General features: G+C 41.6%; 1 protein-coding gene across 1 annotated transcript in view; it reads right to left on the bottom strand.

Moving 5' to 3' along the window:
* LOC115777086 (RNA binding protein fox-1 homolog 1-like) overlaps positions 1–23,231 on the bottom strand; it is a 246,800-nt gene that overhangs the window by 201,210 nt on the left and 22,359 nt on the right.

Raw genomic sequence — 23,231 nt, 5'->3', positions numbered from 1 at the left:
TATTCATGGTCATTTGATTTGAGAGGTTCTCAGGATGAACCTACCGATACAAGCACTTTTGCAACAGACATGCAAATGTCCGTTGCAACTAGATTCAGCATTGCACAATTGACGTTCACTGTGTGTGTGTGCGTGCGTGTGTGCACACGAGTGTGTTGCTGACTTCAGCATTCTTTCCACATTATTCTTGGTCATTTGATTGAGAGGATCTGCAAGCACATTTTCACTTGATGTAAGCACTTTTGCAACAGATGAACACACACACACACACACACACACACACACATATATATATATACGTATATATATATATACGTATATATACGTATATATATATATATATATATATATATATATATCGTATATATATATATATATATACATATATATATATATATATACTATATTATGTATATATATATATATATGTATATAATGTATATATATATTAATATATATATAATGTATATATATATATATATGTAATATAATATATATATGTATATATGTATATATATATGTATAATAGATATATATATATAATATATATATATATAATGTATATATGTGTATATATATATATATATATATATATTATATATGTATCTGTATATATGTAAATATATATATATAGATATATATGTATATATGTGTATAATATAGTATCTATATATATGTATATGTATAATAATATTATATATATATTAATATATTATATATATATATCTGGTATATAATATATATATATATATATGAGATGTAGTATATATATGTATATGTATATATAAGATATTATATATATATGTATAGTATATATATATATATGTATATGTGTTATATATATATATGTATAGTAATATATAGATATATGTATATAATATTATATGTATATGTTATATATAGAATATTATGTATAGTATATATATATATGTATATATATATATATGTATATATATATATATATGTATATATTATATATATATGTATATATATATATCTATGTATATATATATATATACACGTAATATTATATATATATATATATATATATATATATATATATATATATAGATATTATATATATATATCTATATATACACACATATATACATATATATATACATATATATATACATATATATATATACATATATCTATACATATATATAACATACATACATACATATATACACATTAAGACATGTAATTCTAGTGTGTCCTCATTATAAAAGTATGACCCTGTAAAAAAGCTGAAGTGACATAAACATCAAAAATCTGACACTGCCTAAAGGGGGGGGGGGGGGGGGGGGGGGGGTCAATTCTTTTTTTTTCCATTTATTTGCTCATGTCAGTCAGAAATGGTGATTTTTGATGTGGCACTGTAGATGAAGACTTCAAATCTCACTCAAGTGAAAATCCTCAGCCTTTTCAGGACCAAAAGTTACATCAGTGTCTTATTCCCAAATTAAACGGTCTGAAAACCATTCACTACAGCATGATTAAAACTTCCTGTTTTGATTCTTAAAAACTAAAACAAACCAAAATAAATAAATAAGTCCAGCAACAACAAATGGTGCGTTATTGCACAAATGTATGCATGTGACTGAACAGATAATATATCCCTCGTACATCTGTCATTGATTCATTTTCTTCTGCTTTCCCAATTCAAAGTCACGGGTGTGGGGGGAGTGGAGCCTATCCCACCTGTCATGGGATAAAGGCGGGGTAAACCTTAGACAAGTCACCAGTGTGTCATAAATCCAGGTCAGCACCATGGTCAGCACCATGATCAGCACCATGGACAGCAACATGGTCACCACCATGGACAGCAGTTGCATAGTTTGATAGACACTAATGGCAACATTTTGCTACAAACAGCCTAGCCATAGTTTGAACCCATTTAAGTATAGGACATTTTAAATCACTGCACTGATTAAACAATGACATCAGTGTATATAAATGCCTAAGGCAAAAACCAGAATAATCACATGTGGTTGAGCAACTAGCATAGGTAGAATTTTAGGCACACTTAAAATCAAAATATATGCTATATTTGAATGCTATTTAACTTCCTTTCAGCCTGAAGGTGCTAAAAAACAAAGGAGAAGCCATCAAAAACAGTTTTCATAGATATAAGATGTAAGGACAGCAAACACTTCCACATCATGAAAGAATTTTCTCTCATGCAAGTGAAATGTGAAAAATATTGTGTGTATCTCATATCTCTTGTCTGGTCATGAGTTCATTATCTTTTGTAAGCTGTATTTTATGCTTTTTTGACCAGGTTTCACCTTTGCACCATTCTTGTAGCAAAGATGGTAGGAGATGTTATGAACTTGTGTTTTTATATATCATTAATAAATTGTCTTTTATGCATTGGGGCATTGTTCATTAAGAATAGAATAGAATAGAATAGAATGCCTTTATTGTCATTATACAGGATGTACAATGAGATTGGAGGGCCACTCCTGTTCAGTGCCATGTAACAGAAAATCAAACTCTCTAAAATGAAATAGAAATATTATAAAAATATTATAATCTAGTATAATCAATATGATCAAGAGATATACAGAAAATTAACAATGTGTAAAATATACAAAAAATAGAATGTATAAAAATATATACATGCATACCTACATTGGTGCATCTGTACATTGTAGGAAAGTAAATGTGTGTATACATATAATAATGAAGATGATGAATATTGCACTTGGTGAATGAATATTGCACTAGTGAATGAATACTGGATATTACACAATATAGGAGTGATAGATATTGTTCAGTATGAATAATATAATATTGCACAGAGATGTGGGTGTTGCACAGTTACGGTGGGTGAGTGTGTGAGTTCAGGGTGGTGATTGCTCTGGCGAAGAAACTGTTCTTGAGTCTGTTTGTTCTGGCTTTGATGCACCTGTAGCGCCTGCCAGAGGACAGCAGGTCAAACAGGTCAAAGCCAGGGTGTGAGCTGTCCTTGATGATGTTCCTGGCTCTGCTGATGCAGCGGGAGGTGTAGATGTCCATCAGGGAGGGGAGAGGGCAGCCAACGATTCTTTGTGCTGTCTTAACTACCCTCTGAAGCCTGACCCTGTCTGCCTCAGTGCAGCTACTGTACCATACTGTGATACAGTACGTCAGCAGGCTCTCAATGGATGAGCAGTAGAAGGTCAGCAGCAGGTTTGAGTCCAAGTTGTTCTTCCTGAGGACCCTCAGGAAGTGAAGTCGCTGCTGAGCCTTCTTGATAACAGCTGTGATGTTATCTGACCAAGAGAGATCAGCAGAGATGAGGACACCAAGAAACCTGAAGGTGTGGACCCTCTCCACACGCTCGCCGTTGATGTAGAGGGGAGCTGGGTCAGTCCTGTGCTTCCTGAAGTCGATGATGATCTCTTTGGTTTTCATGGTGTTCAGTACCAGGTTGTTCTCTGAACACCAGGCTGTCAACTTCAGGACCTCCTCTCTGTAAGCTGCCTTATCTCCCTTTGAGATGAGTCCGACCACTGTGGTGTCGTCAGCAAATTTGACGATGAGGTTGTTATTGTGGGCCGGACTGCAGTCATGGGTGTCGACGCAGTACAGGAGGGGGCTCAGCACACAGCCCTGTGGGGAGCCAGTGCTCAGTGTGCGGGTGGAGGAGAGATGGGGGCCAAGTCTCACAGTCTGGGGCCGGTTGGTTAAGAAGTCCTTGATCCAGGAACATGTGAGAGGGGGGAGGCCCAGGGTGTGCAGTTTGGTGGTGAGAATGTCCGGGATGATTGTGTTGAACGCTGAGCTGTAATCCACAAAGAGCATGCGAGCATAGCTCTGCTGCTGCTCCAAGTGGCTCAACACAGAGTGGAGAGCTACAGCGATGGCGTCCTCTGTGGATCTGTTTGCTCGATATGCAAACTGATGGGTGTCGAAAGTGGGGGGCAGGTGGTCTTTGATGTGCTGGAGAACCAGCCTCTCAAAGCACTTCATGATTACCGGTGTGAGGGCCACAGGGCGGTAATCATTTAGGCTGGTGACAGATGACCTTTTGGGCACGGGGATGATTGTGGCTGTTTTTAGGCAGGGGGGGATGACTTCTTGGGCCAGGGAACGGTTGAAAATCCTGGTGAGAATCAGGGTGAGCTGGTGGGCACACGCTCTGATCACCTTGCCAGGTACTCCGTCTGGTCCGGCAGCCTTCCTGGGGTTCACTGCCAGGAGCACGCGCCGTACCTCATGCTCCTGGACAGTGAGTGGGGTGCAGCCTGGTGGGGGGGGGCAGGCCTGGAGCAGATGGGTGGTCCTGAGGCATCTCAAAGTGAGCAAAGAAACAGTTAAGTTCCTCTGCTAGTGACACACTCAGGTCTCCTGCAGTCACATCACAGCCTCTGAAGTTTGTGATGTTCTGAATGCCCTGCCACACCTCCCGTGTGTTATTGCTGGACAGATGGGACTCTATTCTCCTCCTGTAGTCCGTCTTGGCTTTTTTAATTCCTCTTTTCAGGTCAGCTCGAGCAGCACTGTACAGAGCTCTGTCGCCTGACCTGAAGGCAGCATCACGGGTTTTGAGGAGTGAATGGACCTGGCTGTTCATCCAGGGTTTCTGGTTAGGGAAAACCCGGATGTTTTTGCTAACAGTCACATTTCCGATACAGAACTTAATGTAGTCCAGTACCGTCCCTGTGAATGTTTCTAGGTCCTCGTGTTCGAATAAGTCCCAGTCTGTGTATGCAAAGCAGTCCTGTAGGTCGGAGAGTGCGTTTTCAGGCCAGGTTGTAATGGTTTTTACAGTAGGCCTGGCTCTCCGTCTGAGGGGGGTGTATGCTGGGGTGAGCAGCAGGGAAAGATGGTCGGACTGGCCGAGGTGGGGGAGGGGTTTGGCTCTGTAAGCGTGCTTAATGTTGGAGTAAACATGGTCAAGAGTGTTCTCCCCTCTTGTAGAACATTTGACATGTTGGTGGAATTTCGGGAGTACAGTCTTTAAGTTGGCCTTGTTAAAGTCTCCCGCGATAATAAGAACACCGTCGGGGTGGACCCACTGCTGTTCGTTAATGGCGTTCAGCAGGAGAGAGAGCGCCATGCTAACGTTAGCATCGGGAGCTATATACACAGCTGTGACGATCACTACTGTTAGCTCTCTGGGTAGAAAAAAAGGCAGACATCTTACAGACATGTACTCGAGGTCTGGGGAACAATGTTTGTCTATGATTGTTCCGTTGTTACACCAGTCCTCATGCACGTAAATACAGAGACCCCCTCCCCTGCTCTTACCGGAGTCCTTGGTCCGATCTCCGCGTAGCAGAGTGCGGCCTGCTAGCTGCACGCTAGCATCGGGAATCTGCGGGTTTAACCAGGTCTCGGTGATAATCATTACACAGCAGTCACGAACATAGCGATTTAAAGCCAGCTCTAACTCTAGGTTGTCCGTTTTATTTACCATGGACCTGGCGTTGGAGAGATACAGGCTCGGCAGAGGAGGCCTTTGTGGTTGGCATTTCAGCTTCAGCATAAAGCCGGACCTGCAGCCTCGCTTCTGCTTCCTCTCCCTCCGCCGTCGGCGGCGCCTTCCAGACCCGATAACAATCCACGGAGCCCCCGGCGGTCTCGCCGGTAGCCAATGTCCACAAGATCCTGGCGTGTGTAGCAGTTGTTTGCAGAGACAAATGCACCAAAACTAACAAACACTTGAAAAGCAAATACAACTGTGAATTTTTTTTTCATAGTTGTCAGGATTAAATTTTCCAGTTCAATTTCAGATCATGCCACAATCTAATGAAACTCAAGAGATGAGAAACAAACTCAGTGACATCAGTCTGGAAAGGGTTGCAAAACTATTTCTAAGGCTTTGAGATGAATTGCTGCAAAAACAGTTAACCACAAATGGAAAAAATCAGAACAGACATGAACCTTCCCAGGAGTGGCCAGCCTACCAAAATTACTCCAAGAATACATGGATAACTTGTCCAGGATGTCACAAAACCAAGAACATCTACAACAACATCATTACGTTAGGACTGGATCAGGTGATCATGAAACATCCTTTAGTTATGATGCAATAGGCCTAGACTGCTGGCGGCTGCCCATGATGTGCTGAATATTTCTTTTCAATCACTTATTGTCACTCTGTTTTATACCCCACCCTGCATTTAATCATCAGTTGTTGATTAAATGCCGAGTGACTGTCTCTCTTCCACAGCATGTCTTACAGCAGATGACTGCCCCTCCCTGAGCCTGGTTCTGCTGGAGGTTTCTTCCTGTTAAAAGGGAGTTTTTCCCTTCCCACTATCACCAAGTGCTTGCTCACAGGGGCCATTTTGACTGTTTTCTCTGTTACCATTGTATGTACAATATTAAGCACCTTGAGATGACTGTTGTGATTTGGCACTATACATAGTGCCTATTGCAGCATAACTACGGGGTGGTTCAAGATCACATAATCCAATCTATAAACGGAAGGTTATAAGTCTAACTTCAAAGTACAGGAAGTGTCTGTCTCCCAAATCCAAGGAGCTGGCTCCACAGCAGAGGGGCCTGATAGCTGAAGGCTCTGCCTCCCATTCTACTTTTGAAATCTCTAGGAACCACAAGTCAGCCTGCACTCTGCGAGCAAAGAGCTCTGTTAGGATAAAAAGGTAGCATGAAGTCAGTCATTAGTCAAGATGTATGTGAGGAAAATGATTAGAGAAGCTAATATGGGAAAAATATGTTCTCTCGTTTTAACCCCACTCAGTATTCTCGCTACAGCATTCTGGACCAACTGAAGTCTTTTCAGGGAGCTTTTAAAGTGACCTGATAATAATGAATTGCAATAGTCCAGCCTAAAAGTAATAAATGCATGAATTAGCTTTTCAGTGTCACTCGGAAACAGGATGTTTCTCATTTTAGCTGTATTACACAGATAAATGAAGGCAGTTCCTGCATATTTGTTTAGTGTGCATGGTGTGTGCAATGTGAAGGACAGTTTAAAAGGATGTTATATGTATATTGTATGAACAATGAAACATCAAATTAAATAATGTCTTTCCCCATGTACAGTACAAACATTGGAACTATATACAAACAAAAAAATTGATGTTGGATGTTAGATTCACCATGACATTTTTTAAGATATTCAGTGTAAACACCACCACCACAAAGAACATTACAATATTTTTGAACTGTAAAGGGACAGTGCAAAGTATTTTCAAAGATAACCCAGGGTGAACATGAGCAAACGTCCAGGGCAGTTGTCTAGCTGGTGAAGAGAAGTACTGGCAGGAGGTTTGTTGAATGCTCAGAGCCTTCGCCGATGCTCTGTTTCCTCTGAGGCTTCTGATGGGAGCAAGAATACTTTCAGCATCAGCATCTTCACCTGGCTCGCTGATGTCTGGATGCTCAGAACTTTTCAGGAAGTTGGACAGTATGCAGGTAACTTTCACAATACTGTCAGCTGCATCAGGGCAGACTTGCAGCCCTCTGTAGTACACCCTTCAGAAAATATGTGCAGAAGCAGTCATGATACAGCTTCAACTCCTGGATCAGACTCTAAAATTCTCCCTGCTGCCTTCTCTTGAGAACACGATGAATCCAGAATGTCTGTAATATCAGGACCAGCTTATCATCATTTGATGTCGACTCCATTTTTTTTTTTTTTGTAGTGCGTTTTATGAGGACGAATTATTCAGGAAAATGCAACATGTTTGGGTATGTAGGTTACACGACAAGTTCACATCCGAAAAATTCTGAATTTTCTTGTTTTTTCACAACTCGTCCGATGTAAAAAGGCCTTTAGTTTTGTATTCCAGGCTCTAGCTCTTCCTTGTTTGCATTTTTTAAGTTCAAGCTCTATCGCTTAAGTCCGGCAAAACCTTCGTGCCACACGGCTGTAAATTACAGGACATGACCAGTAGACTTGGAGAACTCTCTGGGCGATATGGAGTGTGACCTTCAGGATTTGTTCCAGGAATTTCAGTGTAACACTCATCCTCTTGACACTGAAACCATGTTTGAGTAGACACAAACTGTTGTCACAGTGAAGATATGACTAACTATTCTTCCACTTGGGTTATGGAACCGAGAAAAGTCAGTCCTCCATGTTCCTGTCATTACCCCAGCCCTTATCACCTGCTTTGGCCCACTTCGTCCAACACCTTTAATTCCCAGAGAATGTTGCACCACCTGGGGCCTCCCCAGAGACTGATTGCTGTGCACCGTTCCTGTTCCCAGGGTGCGGGGGGTTCCAGCCTGTCTTTGCACACATGCCTGTTCCCAGTGTAGGGATGGCCAGAAAACATCCTGTCCCTGTATTCATTCTTGATGCAAGGGGGACGGTGGACAGGGTGACGGTGGACAGGGTGATGGTGGACAGCGCCCACGGCTGTGTACCCTGCACAACCCCAGCTTGAGCAACCTGCACATTCTGTGCCAGAGCTGCCAAAGTCCAGGCTATCAGAGGAGATTACATGCCCTTCTGAGCAGTTTCAGACTTCAGAGGAGACTGTGAACCCTGTGCAGTCCTAGGCTTCAAAGAGTGGTTCCCTTTCTGCCAGTGGGTCCCATTTCACCTGAATCTGATCATGTGAGTCCAGAGCCTGAGCATCCCACACCACCTGAACCAAAGTCTATGGGTCCCTCGCCACCTGCATGAGCCAGAACCTGAGTCTGGTGCTGTCTGAGTTGAATGGTCTTCTCTGTTGACATCAGCCTTCAACCACACCTTCTGAGGTGTTCTTCTGCCCTCCTCAATGCTGGCCTCCATTCAAGTAATCACAGGGTCCTTGCTGCTGAAGCCAGTCACCTGAGATACTCTTTCGCCACTGCCAATGCTGGTCCAAGCCACCAGGGGTGTCCCATTACCTGGGGGACTTGTTTGCTCCCTGTTTTTTTGTTTTGTTTTGTTTTTTCTTGTGGTTACTTTAAAAAACCAATTATATAAATCAGTTATATTTATTAATTATTATTATTATTATTATTATTATTATTATTATTATTATTATTATTATTAATAATAATAATAATAATAATAATAATAATAATAATAATCAGTTATATCAAACTAAATATAAATTGTACTTCTGTTGAAACTTTTATGTCAGTTATCATTTTTTCCACATCACAGGAAACACTACAGACCTTGGTTAGCATGTGGAATATTAAAGTTAATGACAACTAAATTTAACAAGGATGGCCTGTTTAGAAGCATTCCCAGGACAAAACCTCCTCTCTCTAGGCAGAAAATGGTAGCTTTACAAATTTGCATCTGAACAAACCACAAAGCCCTCATTTACTAAAATTTGCATGGAAATGTTCTTACCCGTCCTAAAAAACAAGTCTGTATGCAAAATTACCGTCACATTTATGCTCACAAAAATAAAGGGAACACTCAAATAACACATCCTAGATCTGAATGAATGAAATATTCTCATTGAATACTTTGTTCTGTACAAAGTTGAATGTGCTGACAACAGAATTGCACAAAACTCATCAATGGAAATCAAATTTATTAACCAATGGAGGCCTGGATTTGGAGTCACACACAAAATTAAAGTGGAAAAACACACTACAGGCTGATCCAACTTTGATGTAATGTCCTTAAAACAAGTCAAAATGAGGCTCAGTATTGTGTGTGGCCTCCACGTGCCTGTATGACCTCCCTGCAATGCCTGGGCATGCTCCTGATGAGGTGGAAGATGGTCTCCCGAGGGATCTCCTCCCAGACCTGGACTAAAGCATCCGTCAACTCCTGGACAGTCTGTGGTGTAACGTGACGTTGGTGGATGGAGCGAGACATGATGCCCCAGATGTGCTCAATCAGATTCAGGTCTGGGGAACGGGTGGGCCAGTCCATAGCTTCAATGCCGTCATCTTGCAGGACCTGCTGACACACTCCAGCCACATGAGGTATAGCATTGTCCTGCATTAGGAGGAACCCAGGGCCAACCGCACCAGCATATGGTCTCACAAGGGGTCTGAGGATCTCATCTCGGTACCTAATGGCAATCATGCTACCTCTGGCGAGCACATGGAGGGCTGTGCGGCCCTCCAAAGAAATGCCACCCCACACCATTACTGTCCCACTGCCAAATTGGTCATACTGAAGGATATTGCACAGGGCAGCAGTGGCAAATTTGCCAATCCTGGTGTTCTGTGGCAAATGCCAAGCGTCCTGCCCAATGTTGTGCTGTGAGCACAACCCCCATCTGTGGACGTTGGGCCCTCATACCATCCTCATGGAGTTGGTTTCTAACCGTTTGTGCAGACACATGCACATTTGTGGCCTGCTGGAGGTCATTTTTGAGGGCTCTAGCAGAGCTCCTCCTGTTCCTCCTTGCACAAAAGCGGAGGTAGCGGTCCTGCTGCTGGGTTGTTACCCTCCTACGGCCTCCTGGTGTACTGGCCTGTCTCCTGGTAGCGCCTCCAGCCTCTGGACACTACGCTGACAGACACAGCAAACCTTCTTGCCACAGCTCGCATTGATGTGCCATCCTGGATGAGCTGCACTCCCTGAGCGACTTGTGTGGGTTGTAGAATCCGTCTCATGCTACCACGAGTGTGAAAGCACCACCAACATTTAAAAAAGTGACCAAAACATCAGCCAGAAAGCATAGGTACTGAGAAGTGGTCTGTGGTCCCCACCTGCAGAACCACTCCTTTAATGAGTGTGTCTTGCTAATTGCCAATAATTTCCACCTGTTGTCTATTCTATTTGCACAACAGCATGTGAAATTGATTGTCAATCAGTGTTGCTTCCTAAGTGGACAGTTTGATTTCACAGAAGTTTGATTTACTTGTGTTGTTTAAGTATTACCTTTATTTTTTCTGAGCAGTGTACACTAACATAACATGTTAGTAATCAAGAATAATTCAGAACCAACAGCCTTGTCTAATATGCACACAATATTATTTATTATAATAATAATAATAATAATAATAATAATAATAAACATGGTGGTGCACCTAGTTGCAGCAGCTCAGTGCTCCCTTAAACAATGCTGTGTGTGGTGACTGTTTATATTATGTTTTGTTGCTAGACTCAGTCAGAGTACATGGAATACCTTCTACAGCAGAAAGGATTTATTGTACAATGTGAGAACATACCATATTCTGATAACGAGTGCCTTTCACAACTCCTCCAGGAATTGTCAGGTCACCAGCGTCTTCATGGATAGCTATACTGAGCGGCAAGCCCCGAAGACAGAGAAGAGAACGTAAACATAAACGGTGCTTCAGGGCTGGTGCTTCAGGGCTTGGCTAAAGACGGCTCCAAATAGACCCCCACTGCCCAGTCTATATGTCACAAATGCCAGGTGCTTAGGAAACAAGATGGATGAGCTAAACTTGTAAATACTGACCTAGTCAACTATATGAGACAGCTCTGTCATCATCAGCATGGAAAGCTGGCGACATTCTGGGATCCCAGACCCAACAGTGGAGTTAGCAGGCCACTCACTCCATTGGAGCAATAAAACGGAGGACTCTGGTAAGAGCTGAGGAGGCAGACTGTGTGTATATATTAACCAGAGCTGCGGCCTATTCCAGGAAGCATGTTCAAAAAACTCTGAGTTTAAAAACATACTCTGAGTTGACCAACTCTGAGATCAGCAACTCTGAGTTCCCATTCCAGAACAACTGATCAGAGTCAGTTCAATGGACTCTGAGTATGTTCACCCTGAGTTAGCGCATGCGTGACTAAGGAAAGAAAGCCATCATCAATGGACCACCAACACCAGGATTCACCATGGTAATGGGTAAATAAAGAGCAGAGCCTCCATTTTAATCTGATGGATGGAGGATCGCAGGTGTCAGTCTGGAGCATGATGAGCCACTTTAATCAGCCTGACCCACTCTGACATCATCATAGACAGAATAAAAGTTTGTTATAAAATATAAAATTTCTTATAAAATGTCTGCTGTCATCATTTACACAACTTGAATCTTCATCAGATGAAGCTGAATGCTAATTTTACATTTAATTTATAAAATCTAATTATTCAGCTGCAGCCTGATGGACAAACTGCAGGAGACAGAAAGTGAAGATAAAAATGTGGAGATACAGCTCAGACTGAGTTTACTGACCGACCTCAGTGTTAGAGACTGAGACAGCAGCAGACCCCGGGGGCAGAGCTACCCTTTGGTCAGTTTTTATTTAAACTGTTGCAATTTATGGCAGTTCAGTTCATGAAAGCTCAGTTTATGACAATTTGATTGTTTTAATAATTATACAGTAAAAATGGAATCTATTGATGGAATAGCACCCTCACTTTATTCATTTTTTAATGGAGAATTTCATTATTTCTGCCATTACTGAATAAAAATGAGTAATGAGATTTACATAAGAATTACTTTGTTTCCAGTATAAGCATTTTTAATCTGATCTAAGATCAGCTTCACTGATAGATGACAGCTCTCTGACAGCCACAGCAGAGATGTTTCACTGAGTTACTTTTAAAGGTCAGAGTTCAGTCATAGTTTCATATGCAACATGCAGAGCAGCTTTCCAAGTCTGTAATGAATGTAAAGTTTTACCAATAAAGGAAAAAATATTATAATGAATGTCTCAGCTTTATAGGTTTTAAATATTTCAGTACAGTTTGGGAGGATGAGACATTTTAATTAAAGAATGCAGATCGTGCCGGGAAAATGAATCCATTATGAAATGATCCGGACTGGATGAGCTGGGAAATGACTGGAGCCTGAACTGGATCTGGGCCTTATCCGGTCTGAATCTGTGATCTTGATCCAGTCGTATCCTCCTGCTGTGCTGGTGGACTCGGACACGGTTTGCTGATGTGTTATAGAGCCTATGATCACTTATTTAGGTGATTTCAGTGGAAAATATGTCGAGATTCGTATTCTGAATTTCAGACACTGTAAGTTTCAAAATGCTGACATTTAAGTCACTTTAAATCTGTTTAGTTCAGTTTTCAAGTTTTAAAATTATTTCAGCCTCATCTTCACTCAAACACTCAGATCATCTCCAGGATCCAGACATTTTTCCATCCAAAGTGTGTTCTGCGTCTAAAGCTTCATCCAGGTCAGTGTGATGTAACAGTGATGCTACAGTAACTACAGTAAATGTTTCAGAGGAACTGACTGACAGTCTGACAGCTGCAGCTGCACTCATTATAAATCCCTGATCCATGTCTCCGTCCTTACAGCCCGTTGACAAGTGAATGACAACTGGTAACTGACTCAGAGTTGGAGTTAGCTCTCTTTCTGGAACTAAAAACCTGAGTTTCCCTCCTTTCAGGGTTAACAAACCCAGAGTTGTTAGCTAAACCTGCATCCTGGAATAGGCCCCCAGTCTCCATGGTGTGCATTTGCCAACAAACAGAAATAGTTGGTAGACTCTCAGTTTGACAAGCTCCAGCTGTGTACCTAATGGGTCATGAACATATCCAGGAAATGATCGGAACTATGGATTCCAGTGATTTGGTGCCAAGTTAGCTTCCAGTGACAACTATGGCTACAAAATGGCAGTAATTTACATGATCAGTGTAAACAGGCAATAGGAGATGGGAAGACTATGTTCTCTTTATTATGTTTTAATTGACATCTTGATTTCACCAGGCAAGCACTGATGTATGATAGCCCACAACGGCTAGTAAGTTTCTTACTGCAAAAGTATGACAGTAATACCTTTGACTGTTTGTTTGCCAATATACTGATATCTTGGTGATTGCACTATAAACTGTTTAGCATTGTAAACTGGATTAAAGTGCTTTGAGTGCTAAAGTAGAATAGGAAAAAATTATTCAATTCGATTCAATTTTATTTGTATAGCGCCAAATCACAACATACAGCCGCCTCAAGATGCTTTGTATTGTAGGTAAAGACCCTACAATAATACAGAGAAAACCCAACAGTCCCAACCCCCTATGAGCAAAAAACAGTCCATTTGTCATTTATCATTTAAAGTACTGTAGACCTATGAAAACACCAGCACCCTAATTCAGTCTTTACTGAACTATAACAGACTAGAAGCTTTTGTAGAATAGATTTACCTACTCCATGTACCACATGCTACAGGTATGCTGCATTTAACATTTTAATATACATCCTTAAGAATCACACACAGGATGGGATTAATTGCTACAGGAGTCTTGGAAGGAATATGCAGAGTGTAGACTCTAAATAGAACATAATCGAAAGTAGTACCACAACACCCTTCTTTCGGCTTCTTCCTTTAGGGGTCACCACAGCAGATCGTCTGCATTCATCTCACCCTATTGAACCTTTTCTTCCTTTTTTACTGCTTCCTGGCAGCTTCATGTTCATACTTTGTCAAGTGTATCTACTATCTCTTCTCTGCACATGCAAAAACCATCTCAGCTTTGCCTCTCTAGCTTTGCTTCCAAAGTGCTTGACCTGAGCTATCCTTCTGATATTCTCATGTCTAATCCTGTCCATTCTGGTCACTCCCAGTGAAAGTCTTAGCATCATCAGCTCCACAACCTCCAGCTCAGCCACCTGTCTTATTATTAGTGCTACTGTCTCCAAACCATACATCATAGCAAGTCTCACTAATATCTTGTATAACTTCTGTCTCATAGAGATTCGTCTCATTCTTGCTGCTAACCTTCTGTCAGAAATCCTGGGTTCTAGCAGTACTGAACGAATAACCGGGGCGTACTGAACAACTGCTGGCTAGTGCTAATGACCACGCTAGCTAACTAACTGTAGTGATAGCGATCTGTTCCGGTGGCTAACAGCTGAAATTCTCAACCCAGAGCGACGGTACCTCAGCCTGGTGCAGCGCCAGGCGATCAACCACTAGCTAGAACCCTGAAGCCACCCGTGACAGTCATTTCCACCCACTCCACTTTGCCAGCACTCTCTTCTTCACCACTCCCAGGTTCTCATTTACACATATGAAGTGTGACTTGCTTCTACTGACTTTGATTCCTCTTCTCTCCAGACTCTATTCCAGCTACTCCCTATGTAGTCTATGAACATCACAGCCCACAGAGCCTCCTAACTGAACTCAACTATCAACCTACTGTATTTATCACATTACAAACAAGAAGGGGTTCAGAACCAATCCCTGATGCAATCCCACTCCCACCTTGAATCCATCTGTCACTCCTCTAGTATACCTGACCACTGTCTTGCCGTCCTCATACATGTCCTTATACATGTCCTGCACCACCCTCAAATACTTCTATGCCACTCCTATACCACAGCTCGTCTCATGGCACCCGATCATATGCTTTCTCTAGATCCACAAAGACACAGTGCAACTCCTTCTGGCCTTCTCAATAATTCTCCATCAACAATCTGAAACTAAGCCTTTGTAGTGCTCTTTCTCAGCACGAAGCCTATTGTGGTTCTCTGGTAACCTGGAGAGGCTTGTAACTTTATCCCTCTGTAGCTACTAACGGTCTGCACATCACCCTTATTCTTGAAAACTGGCACCAGTACACTTCTTCTCCATTCCTCAGGGATCCTCTCACTTTCCAAGATTGTGTTAAACAATCTGGTATGTCATCTGGACCAACTGCATTTCCAGTCTTCAACTTACTCATAGCGGCCCTCACTGATTGACTAACTCTCCTCCATCTGTGCCCCTGTCTCTCTTTATTTTTTACATTCATCAACCGCTCAAAGCATTCCTTCCATCTTCTCAAGACACTGTTTTCACTTGTTAGTACATTTCACTAACACACCACTAATAAAATAATGATTTTAAAAATGGTTGCAGAGTGAGTATAGAAAAATGTGGCCTGAATAAATGAAAAAAAACAAAACAAAGCAAAACAAACAAATAAAAAACAGTAATTTGTTACAGTGCAAGCTTGCGGGCTAGCATTTATATCGGGTAACAGCACTTCATGATTGGTTCTCATAAGCAACACTATTAAATTAGATTAGATTAGATTAGGTTAGATTAGATTAGAAAAAAACTTTATTAACTCCTTTAGGAAGCTTCCATCAGAGAAATTAAACAATATGTAGATGTCTGTACTTCACATCAGCTGTATGTAAATAAACTGTATTTACACGCATACTATTAACAAACCACTGCACACTGGACAGCACAAAATGTGCTCTAAGTAACAATTGTGGCAGAGGCTGCTTCACTGAACAGTATATTCTTTTTCTGGAAAACAAAAGATACAGGGGGGTTAAAATGGAATAAGAGGAATTAATTCAACGTTGACATTGAGGATGAAAATAAAAGTTATGAAAAAAGACAAATAAGATAAATCAAAGAAATCTGTGGGCAAGCAATGGAAGATGTACAGCAGCACCCTCGGAGCAGCCATCATTCAAAGACTCTAACATCAAATTTGAATTTTGACACCTCAGCAGATTTGGAAGATAACAGGTGTCCCGTGAAAGTTAGCAGTACCTGTCGGTGTCAAAAATTATTCAAAAAAAAAATAAAAAATCACGCAAAAAAGAAGATTAAACTGTTACATTCCAGAGGAGCTCCCACAGACACGTCTTACATGCTGACGCTCCACAGCCCCCCCCTAACTGAGCTGGGATTCTTTACTCAATGCTGAGCCACTACACTCAATCTTAGGGTTCCTTCCCACTGTAACCCCTGACTGTACTCATTTTCCTGTTCAGGTGAGGCAGAGTCACCCTGTACAATGTAGGTAACAGCAAACAGATTTTTAAACATTTTTTACAGAACAGTGTTCAAGCTGAGTGCATTCACTAGAATTGCAATTTAGATTGAAATAAAGTTTGTATTCTCATGTAATAATATTGTTTTATAATTACATTTATATAGCGCAAGGTTCACTTAGCTTTGCACAAAAATACAGTGGTGTGAAAAAGTGTTTGCCCCCTGCCTCATTTCCTGTTTTTTTGCATGTTTGTCACACTTAAGTGTTTCGGAACATCAAACCAATTTAAACAATAGTCAAGGACAACACAAGTAAACACAAAATGCAAGTTGTAAATGAAGGTGTTTATTAGTAAAGGTGAAAAAAAATCCAAACCATCATGGCCCTGTGTGAAAAAGTGATTGCCCCCCTTGTTAAAACATACTATAACTGTGGTTTTTCACACCTGAGTTCAATTTCCCTAGCCACACCTAGGCCTGATTATTGCCACACCTGTTCCCAATCAAGACATCACTTAAATAGGAGCTGCCTGACACAGTAAGGTCCACCAGAAGATCCTTGAAAGCTACACATCATGCCGAGATCCAAAGAAATTCAGGAGCAATTGAGAAAGAAAGTAATTGAGATCTATCAGTCTGGAAAGGGTTATAAAGCCATTTCCAAAGCTTTGGGAATCCAGCGAACCACAGTGAGAGCCATTATCCACGAATGGCGAAGACATGGAACAGTGGTGAACCTTCCCAGGAGTGGCCGGCCGCCCAAAATTACCCCAAGGGCGCAGCGACGACTCATCCAAGAGGTCACAAAAGACCCCACAACAACGTCCAAAGAACTGCAGGCCTCACTTGCCTCAGTTAAGGTCAGCGTTCATGCCTCCACCATCAGAAAAAGACTGAGCAAAAATGGCCTGCATGGCAGAGTTCCAAGAAGAAAACCACTGCTGAGCAAAAAGAACATTAAAGCTCGTCTCAATTTTTCCAAAACGCATCTTGATGATCCCCAAGACTTTTGGGACAACATTCTGTGGACCGATGAGACAAAAGTGGAACTCTTTGGAAGGTGTGTGTCCCATTACATCTGGCGTAAAAGGAACACTGCATTTCAGAAAAAGAACATTATACCAACAGTAAAATATGGTGGTGGTAGTGTGATGGTCTGGGGCTGTTTTGCTGCGTCAGGACCTGGAAGACTTGCTGTGATAAATGGAACTATGAATTCTGCTGTCTACCAAGAGATCCTGAGGGAGAATGTCAGACCATCTGTTCGTGTACTCAAGCTTAAACGTACTCGGGTTCTGCAGCAGGACAATGATCCTAAACACACCAGCAAGTCCACCACTGAATGGCTGAAGAAAAACAAAATGAAGACTTTGGAGTGGTCTAGCCAAAGTCCTGACCTGAATCCTATTGAGATGTTGTGGTATGACCTTAAAAAGGCCGTTCATGCTCGAAAACCCTCTAACGTAACTGAATTAGGACAATTCTGCAAAGATGAGTGGGCCAAAATTCCTCCAGAACGCTGTAAAAGCCTCATTGCAAGTTATCGCAGACGCTTGGTTGCAGTTGTTGCTGCTAAGGGTGGCCCAACCAGTTATTAGGTTTAGGGGGCAATCACTTTTTCACACAGGGCCATGATGGTTTGGATTTTTTTTCACCTTTACTAATAAACACCTTCATTTACAACTTGCATTTTGTGTTTACTTGTGTTGTCCTTGACTATTGTTTAAATTGGTTTGATGTTCCGAAACACTTAAGTGTGACAAACATGCAAAAAAACAGGAAATGAGGCAGGGGGCAAACACTTTTTCACACCACTGTAGCTGGTAGAAACATCCTCTAAAGAGCTAATTTTACTTTCTTTCTTTGAGTACATTTCAGAGGCTGTACTTTTTCACTTTTCCTTGAGTAAAGAAGTTGAATCAGTACTTCAATTTTTACTAGAGCATTTTTAATACAAGTATCTGTACTTCTACTTCCATCCGTCTGTCCATTCTCTTCCGCTTATCCAGGACCAGGTTGCGGGGGCAGCAGCCTAAGCAGAGAAGCTCAGGCTTCCCTCTCCCCAGCCACCTCCACCAGCTCATCTGGGGGGACCCAAGGTGTTCCCAGACCAGCCGAGAGATATAATCTGTCCAGCGTGTCCTGCGTCTACCCCAGGGCCTCCTCTCGGTGGGACATGCCCAGAACACCTCACCCAAGAGGCACCCAGGAGGCATCCTAATCCGATGCCCAAGCCACCTCAACTGGCTCTTCTCGATGTGGAGGAGAAGCGACTCTACTCTGAGGCCCTCACGAATGGCCGCATTCCTCACCCTATCTCTAAGAGAGAGGCCAGCCACCCTTCGAAGGAAACTCATTTCTGCCACTTGTATTTGCGATCTTATTCTTTTGATCACTACCCAAAGCACGTGACCATAGGTAAGGGTAGGAACTTACATCGATCGGTAAATCGACAGCTCCGCTTAAACGCTCAGCTCCCGCTTTACCACGACAGACTGGTGCAGCGTTCGCATCATTGCAGATGCAGCCCCGATCCGTCTGTCAATCTCCCGCTCCCTTCTTCCATCACTCGTGAACAAGACCCCGAGATACTTGAAACTCCTCCACCTGGGGCAAGAACTCATCCCTGAGGTGGAGAGGGCACTCCACCCTTTTCTGGCTGAGGACCATGGTCTCAGACTTAGAGGTGCTGATTTTCATGCCAGCCACTTCATACTTGGTTGTGAACCATTCCACTGCGAGATGGAGGCCACCACCTGAAGAAGCCAACAAGACCGCATCATCTGCAAAATGCAGAGACGAGATTCTGAGGCCTCTGAGGAAGAAGCCTTCCGCCACTTGGCTAGGCCTAGAAATTCTGTCCATAAAAATTATGAACAGAATCGGTGACAAAGGGCAGCCCTGGCGGACCCCAACACCCACAGGAAACGAGTCCGATTTATTGCCAGCTATACGGACCAAGCGCTCACTGTGGTTGTACAGGGACTGAACGGCCCGCAACAATGGGCCAGACACCCCATACTCCCCCAAGACCTCCCACAGGATACCCCAAGGGACACGGTCACCAAACTGTGACCTGAACTAGTCTTTTATTCTCCAAAAAACACAAATGACAATGCAACAAAATACAGGGGGAAAAACACAGATAATATATAGACACAGTAATGAAACAAGAGGAAACAGCGAGGGTGAGCAGGTGAACAAAACACACTAATGTGACACATAAGCAGGCTGGCACACAGAGGGAATCTAAACATATGACTAAATGGAAACCTATTACAACACACAGGCTGACATAACACAGGGAAACCAGAATGAAATACAAATAGCTATGACCAAAAACAGAATAGAAAATTACAGTAAACTGAGAAGCCAAAACTGTTTTTTTTTTTTTCTATATTTCTGGTTGTGTTTACTAGTTTTCTTACACAGAACTTCACTAAAAGAACTTAAAACACCGGCCCAGGGAACACATTTACACCTACTGTATGGCCAATTTAGAATCACAAGTTAAACGTTTGCATGTCTTTAGACTGTATGAGGAAGCCAGAGTACTTACTGTGAGGAGACGGTGCTAATCACCACTGTCTCTGCAGAGACAGTGGTTATTAGCACTGTCTTAGATCGGTCTATATAGTTTAAATATGTACAATGATTTGTGCATATACCACATTTATATTAACTTGTACATTTACATAAGGCTTGACTGTGAGATTCATGTATCCACGTTTGATAGTCTGGCCTCATCCCTCCAAAGATCTAAAAGGTTCTTTGAGCAAACTCTTATTATGACCTGCAGTCATATAATACATGGATTTGAGCATTGTATGAACAACTGCATGTAAAATGTGTTTTGGTATCATCATCTTGAATGTATGGTAGGAACAAACAACTGATATTTAGTTGGAGCATATTTTGGGTTAGAGAGTATAGGAGGGGCAATAGAAGCTATTGCAGCCTAGCTTAGCTTGGTTATCAAATTGCATACGTAATTCACTGTGATATGGGATTTGCTATTTAAGAATCTGTGTTTTGGATTTTTATTTTGTTTTAATCATTCTATTACAGTTTTTATGAAGGGGAAAATTAGAAACATTTTTGATATTAGACTATTAACAGCCTTCTTGTCATGAATCGGCGGTGTGGCAGGCAGGAAGTGGGACCCCAATGCAGGATACAACAAACAGAGGTAAAACTTGAAACTCAGCTTTATTGGCTGAAGGTCAAACAAAAAGCTGGACTGGACAAGATCACTGGCAAAAACTCAGAACAAAAACAAAAGTGACAAGTGTTCCAGAAACAAGGCAAAAACAGGACACATCCACACAACAGGAAATCGACGACACGACAACAGGCACTAAAAACACTGGACTTAAATGCACAGGAGGACTGATGAGGGAAGAGGAAACAGGTGGGAACACAGGTGACGCTGATTACCTAGATGAGACCAGGGGAAACAAAACTGAACATGACAGACAGAGACCAAATGACTATCAAAATAAAACAGGAAGTCAGACGGGGGAACAAGGATGCAGACCTGACACATGGAAACACAAGGAACTGGAAACAACAAAGTGAGGACCAAAACAAAATATAACAAAAAATACTGGGCCACCAGCCCAGGACCATGACACTTCTTCTGTAAATCTAGACATTTTCATATGGGAGTCCATGGGGATTTGCTTACTTTCCATGCCAGCATCAAGTGGCTGGGGAGGCAAAGTAGATGTTTTCACAGAACATTGGCCTTATTGTTTAGCCTTGAAAGCTACAACTTGATAATACTGTAACAAAAGCTGAAACCTCTTTTTTTGGCATCAAAGTGCTCAATGTGCTTTAAATCACATTTTATACATAGAGATTTTTGGATGTTAAGTATTCCTTTTCTGTACTGACATGTCTTAAATGTTTTCATATTTCAGTCTCCATGTGTCATGAAAATATTTAAATCTGCAAACAGATATTTATTTCTGTTACAGTGTCATGAAACATGTATAAATGAGAATGCCACAATTAAATGATGACAATAAATGAACAAAAAAAACTAGAAAGTGAAATAGATGTTGTAGAAGGGATATTTACTTCTACCTTGCAATGAACTAATGAACATTTATCCCCATTATACAGATTATACAATCAAAATTCATGTTGATGTTTCTATGACCCAGTTTTTGATGACACCATGATTGTGGGCCTTCTGCTGCTGCGTCTAGAAAGCAGACAGAGAGGAAAAGTAAAATGGGAGAAGAAAGTAGAAATGAGTGTGACTGAGGAGAGGCCTGAAGCAGAGGAATATTTTCACGGTGCGGTGGGATGAAAGCACTAAATGATAAGCAGAGAATGGCTTCTGCAATCTGGCAATTTATCATTAAGCAACTTTCTTCCATTAGTCTCATTCTTTTATCCAGCTCTTTCATCCCTTACTACATGCTGTGAGTGTGTATGTGCATGTGAGTCTGAGAATGAGAGAGAGAAAAGACCTTTTATTTTCAGACTGAATTGTTCAAGTATTGCAGATTGTGTTAACGCATTGTATGTAATGCAGAACATTTAAGTCTCCGTGTGTGTATGTGTGCGCCTTGCCTACATACAAAATCTGGGTCTTTGAAGCTATATATAGTCTAGCAGTGTAAGACATTTTGAATACATCTGAAGGCCTTTGGGGAATGTGTGTGTGTGTGTGTGTGTGTGTGTGTGTGTGTGTGTGTGTGTGTGTGTGTGTGTGTGTGTGTGTGTGTGTGTGTGTGTCACATGGCATTTTACACAGCTGGCTTGTGTGTGTGTTCTAGGTAGATACTCAGATGATTTCTCAATTTATTTGAACGCATGCATTTCTATGGTTTTGATCTTACCAAAGAACTCAGTAGCTTGTCAGAGACATGTGAAAGATTGGATCATTTAATTCTGTACACACCCCATTCCCCTAGTCATTTGTGAACATCAGGTTCAGATTCAGGGTCACCTGATCCAGCCCTAACTATAAACTTGATCAAAGTTTTAAGCCTAACCTTAAAAGTAGAGAAGGTGTGTGTCTCCCAAATCCAAACTGGGAGCTGGTTCCACAGAAGAGGAGCCTGAAAGCTACCATTCTACTCTTAAATAGTAACTACAAGTAAGCCAGCAGTCAAGATTATTCAAGACCTTGTATGTGAGAAGAAGGATTTTAAATGTAATTCTGGATTTAACAGGAAGCCAGTGTGCAAGAAATATGCTCTCTGTTTCTAGTCCCTTTCAGTCCTCTCACTGCAGCATTTTGGATCAGTTGGATCAGTGCACTTTTAGACCTCTGCCTCACCACAACATATTTTAAATACAATGATGGATTCTACAGACAGAAGCATGGATGTGCCATGGGCTCCCCAGTGTCTCCCATTGTAGCCAACCTTTACATGGAGGAAGTGGAAAGTAAAGCTCTTGGTTCTTTCAAAGGGGTGGTACCTAGCCACTGGTACAGGTATGTAGATGACACCTGGGTCAAAATCAAAACCCAAGAAGTAGAAGCCTTCACTCGTCACATTAACTCAGTGGATAAATACATACATTTTACCAGGGAGGACACCAGAGATAACAAGTTACCATTCCTGGACTGTGCGGTGCTTATCGAGGAAGATGGAAGCCTCAACATTGAAGTTTACCTGAAGCCCACACACACAGACCAGTATCTCCTTTTTGACTCCCACCACCCTCTGGAACACAAACTTGGGGT

Source organism: Archocentrus centrarchus, unplaced genomic scaffold (assembly GCF_007364275.1).
Source record: "Archocentrus centrarchus isolate MPI-CPG fArcCen1 unplaced genomic scaffold, fArcCen1 scaffold_43_ctg1, whole genome shotgun sequence".
Lineage (NCBI taxonomy): Eukaryota > Metazoa > Chordata > Actinopteri > Cichliformes > Cichlidae > Archocentrus > Archocentrus centrarchus.
The sequence above is the reverse complement of the archived record's forward strand: the minus strand, read 5'-3'. Positions and strand labels throughout refer to the sequence as shown.